Below are 5,325 nucleotides of genomic sequence, written 5' to 3'. Positions count from 1 at the left end.
ACACACAGAGCAGGGCTGATCAGGGGGTTGGTGCGCTGTACCCTGTCACACACAGCCGCAGGGCAATCAGGGGATTGGGGAGCTCCCCCCTATCAGGCACAGAGCAGGGCTGATCAGGGGGTTTGGGCGCTGCCCCCTGTCACGCTGATCCCGGTGCCGGAAGGCATATTACCCTTTTACTATATAGAATAGAGGCCTGGTGCACGGGTGGGGGCCGGCTGGTTTGCCCTGAAGGGTGTCCTGGATCAGGGTGGGGGTCCCCACTGGGGTGCCTGGCCAGGCTGGCTGAGGGGCTGAGGGCTGTTTTCCGGCTGGCAGGTGACTAAAAGCTCCCAACTGCTCCTTGTTTTCTTTTCTTTTCTTTTTTTTTTATTCTGGGCCAGCTTTAGCCCTGAGGCCTCGCTGCTGAAACCATCGATACAATGTTGCGGTCCGGGGCTGACTGAAAGCCGGTTTTGTTTAGCTTCTTATTTACAACATAGTAATAGTTGCTTAGAGTTGCTGCAGTCCCTGGAGGAAGCAAGCCTCCCTGCTCGCTTCAGTGCATGGCTGCCGGCCGCCATCTTGGCTGACAGTTAATTTGCATAAGGATATGCTGATTAGCCAATGGGAAGGGTAGCGGTCGTACGCCAATTACCATGTTTTTCTTTTATTAGTGTAGATATGCATTACCTATGGACAGACAATAGGGTGGCGAAGGCCTGGGGTGGAGTGGGAACCAGGTGAAGAGGGGTAACGGGGGAAAAAGAGGGACATCTGTAATAATCTCAACAATAAAGACTTTTTAAAAAACTACTTCTTAGAAGCCACACCTCTCAAATCAAACTAATACAAAAATAAATAAATATGCATTTGAAATATTTTTAAATGTTTAAATAAATACTATGCAAGGTTTAAAAAAATCACAATAACTTATTTGTTATGCTTCAAGGTCAGAGAAAATTGTATTCCAGTTAATCCCATATCCTGATTCAGTTTGTTCATCTGTTAAGTAAGACTGTTATGGACTAAATAAATCAATATTTGTAAAGTACTTGGAATAACTGGCATATAGATTAAGTGCATATATGTATAATTATTAATTAAATTAAGTGATATAATTGTGGTAAATTGAATTTCCAAAAATGTCCTCAGGCATATTTCTGATTCCACATGCTCTTCCAGAACCTTGCTCCTCCCCATTAAAAGATAGAGTCCATTTTTCTCCCCTGAACCTAGATGGACATGTGACTTCTTGTCCTTGATCAACAGAGAAGATAGAAATGTTGCTCTGGGATTTCCAAGGCTATGTCATAGGAAGAATACAGCTCTGCCTGGCTCTCTTTTTGGCATGCATACTCTGAAGAACCCAGACACCACTTAAAGAAGCCCAAATTAGTCCATTTGGAGAGATCACAAGGACAGACACATGTGGAGAGAAACTAGAGTTTTCCTAGCCAACAACCAACAACAACTGCCAAACATATGAATGAATGAGCCTTCCGATAGTCCAGCCCAGCCTTTTAGCTTTCCAGCTTCAGACACTGTGGAACAAAGAGAAGCCATCCTGTCTGTGCCCTGTCCAAATGCCTGGTCCACAGAATCTGTAAACATAATAACTGATTGTTTTATGCCACTAAATTTTGGGATAATTTGTTACACTGCCATTGATATCCTACAATATAAAACTGCTACACTTAAGATTTGCCTTTCAGCTAAAATAAAAAAAAGATTTTAAAGTGGTGTGGACAGAAAAGGGGTTTTATGGAAAGTAACTTCACAGGGTGATCTGATCATAAATTCCTTGGTGGGTTGTCACGCTCCAGACAAATTAACTTTTTTAGTAAAAGGTTGACCTTTGCCTTAAGCAAGCCCTGTCCATTGTTTCTGTGCACTTAGGTTAACACACTTTTAAAATGCCTCTTTTCAAATCCCTCAGAAGAGAAACCACCCTCGAGAGCACATAACCCTGTTAATTATTTTATAATCCAATCCCCAGCTTGTTGTCTTCCACTTTTATGTAATTTTTCCTTCATTCTCTCTTTAATTCCAAATGCAATAAAGAGGCTGCAAACTATTCTGAGAAGCATTTTTCTCAGTCTATTATAAAATTAAATGTTATGCAAAAAGAGCAGAGATAAAACAAATAGAGACTCATAAAACAAAGTAGAAACAACTGTCAAGAATACACATATTTTTATAACAGCAGCAATAATTGTTACTGTCCTCCATGTGTAAAGTACTGTAAAGAGCCATGACTTAACACTCCTAAAAATCCTATAAGGATACTGTATCATCTCTAATTTATACCTCCTATGCAAATCAGAAATAAAATATCCCAAGACTAAAGCTATAAAAAACATACTTTCATCTTGCTTTGTTGATTCAGATGGCACTCTTTGAATCCTTGTAATGGATCATCATTATGACTATTGCTAATATAAACCAGGAGTTGGCAAACTTTTTCTTAAAGGCCCAGATAATAAATATTTTAGTCTTTGAAGGCTATATATAGTCTTTATCACATATTCTTCTTTGTCTATAAATTTGTTCACACACAGCTTAATCAACCAAATTTACAGCTGTTAACAGGTTGTGCCTCTGTATTTCCAAATATATAAATAAGCTTCTTAATCAGAACAAAAGCAGGTTCAGAGTCCAGTTGTTTAAACTGAAATTGGTATGGCCATACCTAACTAGTTAAAGTGACTGTCGAGGAGAATCACAATCTTAGTAGAGACATTTTATTTTCCAGTTTCCTCAAAGCTATAAAGTTGCTGCTTGGCAAACATGTCTGTGATCATCGAAAACTGAAGTTATATGATCTTATTAAAGAATAAGATGCCCACCCTAATGCCAAATCAAACACACAAGTTTTCAAATTGAGGTTCCAAATTAGGAAGAAGCTAATTACTTAAATTCAAATTGGAAGAGGAAAGATTTTTGAGAGCCTATAAATCAGAAGGCCCTTAGAAATTGGAATGAGTATTGGAGTGAGGAAATAACTCATATATATAAAGTGTTTTATTCATTTTTCTTAGGAATACAAAAGTAAATAAAGCTTAAGTAAGGAATAATAAGTATAGGTTTATAGACAGCCCTCTTTACGGACTGAGAATAGATATGAATTGATTACTAGTAGCTAAGGTATCAGCCATCACATGTTAATGAAATGAGTTGCCTTGCTAAATTAATTAGCTAGAACAGTCATCGAGAAAAGTAACCAACCCAATCACTAAAAAGGCACAGCTAGCCACTTTACATCCTCTGTTTTTGGAAATCCCTGAAAATTTATAAGTATTATTTCAAGGCATCTGACATATGACTCTCTAAATTTCTTACTTCCAAAGACAAAACAATATAAATTTCTTTGTATTAAGTACAAACAAAACAGAGCAGTTAACCATAGAGAAAAATCTATCACCTATAAAAATAGCACTTTTGAACTTATATTACTACATAATTGACAAACTCTATTTATCATAAGTTGAGCTTAAACAATGCCATACCTTGTTTAAAACCTAAATTTTATGATGGCTACTCAAATGCAATAATATCTGCCAAATTCTACTTTTCCTCAAATTACTCCAATATGACTTCAAACTAAGTGTCCACAGTAGAAGCTGATCAGAAGAAACAGCTCAGGTATATACATTTTCCAAGTACGGGGAAGAGATCAAATAAAATTTAAAAGAATGACATTTAAGCAGGAGTATCTATTTATAAGTATCTGAATTCTGACACAGGAAATATTTTTATACTGACAAAACAGACCCCGTTACTCTAAAACCTTACATATTTGTATTAGAAAAATAAGGGAGACTGGGTCTGAGTAAATAACATGGATGTGTTACAGGATCCCAAACAACTATCAGTTTCTCCAATGAAGCTGCATGTCTGATGACATAAGCTTTCAATGACCTTCTATAGCAGTGGTTCTCAACCTTCCTAATGCTGTGACCCTTTAATACAGTTCCTCATGTTGTGGTGACCCCCAACCATAAAATTATTTTCGTTGCTACTTCATAACTGTAATTTGCTACTGTTATGAATCGTAATGTAAATATCTGATATGCAGGATGTATTTTCATTGTTACAAATTGAACATAATTAAAGCATAGTGATTAATCACCAAAACAATATGTAATTATATATGTGTTTTCCAATGGTCTTAGGCGACCCCTGTGAAAGGGTCGTTTGACCCCCAAAGGGGTCGCGACCCACAGGTTGAGAACCGCTGTTCTATAGACTCTGTGGACTAGTTACATCGTCAAGCACCTGATAACACTATATTGGTGTGTATTGTTTTCAAGTAATCTCGTGTTATTATATGTCTTTAAAATCTTTTGAACCTCATAGCCATCTAAACATATCAATAAGCAAATCTTATGAACTACAGACTTTCTTAAAACTCTTCTTTGGTCCTATGGAAAATGGCAGCTGTACTCGCCGCCTCCCATAACTACATCAAAATTACAATTAAAATACAGAACAACCATCATCCAGAACCACTGGAAAGCTGGCTGAATGGAAGTCCTACAACTAGAGAAGTTGGAAGCACACTGAGATTGGCTGAAGGTGCAGAGGCGCAGAAGAGGCAGGTCTGGCACCCACATGGGCTGCTTTTTTAATTGGGCGGGAGATCGTCTCTGTGGAGGCCGCTCGAGGAGCAAGGGGTCCCAGCCCCACACCAGACCCCCAGCCCAGGGTTCCAGAGCTGGGAAAAGAAATCCCTACAGGGCAGTAAGAACTATGGGCTGTAAAAACCAGGGCGGATTGGGGCTCAGGGACACAGAGGCTGCTGGAGACCCAGCTGTTCCTTTAAAAGGCCGGCACCACGAACTGAACTTACAAGGTCCTGCTTCCTCTGCGCTCCAGTGCCGGGTGAGGTTCCAGGGGACATAGGCACATACCAGGAGGAACTGGATTGTCTGGCATCAGGGCAGGAACTTGGGGGGCGGGGCGGCTTTCTCCCAGATGGAGGTGCTCACAGGGCTGTTTCTATGCTGGGACCTCCTTGGTTGCAGGGCTGACTGGCAGCCATTTATGTTTGCTCCACCCTGGTGATTCCCTAAGACCTGCCTCATCCAATTTACAACCCCACCCAAGCTGCCTGCAGCAGCTGCTTTTTTTTTTTTTTTCATTTTAAAATTTATTAAGAAAGCTGTCAATCTGAACAGCAGGGAACATTAATTTTAAAAAAATAACATCTGCAGGAAAACAGCCACAAGGCACTGAGTGCATGTCATGGCTCCCTCCGTCAGAAGTGGCTGGAAAGGCAGTGGAGACTTGTGCTACTGGGAGGCTCTGCACGTCCTCTGGGATTCAACTTTATTATACAAAGGG

General features: G+C 39.8%; 1 protein-coding gene across 1 annotated transcript in view; it reads right to left on the bottom strand.

Moving 5' to 3' along the window:
• The window catches only part of RAD51B (RAD51 paralog B), a 599,650-nt gene that overhangs the window by 475,681 nt on the left and 118,644 nt on the right, over positions 1–5,325 (bottom strand). The gene's annotated exons all lie outside the window — the stretch shown is intronic.

The sequence above is a fragment of the Myotis lucifugus genome, unplaced genomic scaffold (genome assembly GCF_000147115.1).
Source record: "Myotis lucifugus unplaced genomic scaffold, Myoluc2.0 scaffold_85, whole genome shotgun sequence".
NCBI lineage: Eukaryota > Metazoa > Chordata > Mammalia > Chiroptera > Vespertilionidae > Myotis > Myotis lucifugus.
Note: the sequence above shows the minus strand (reverse complement) of the source record. Positions and strands in the feature narration are given on the sequence as shown.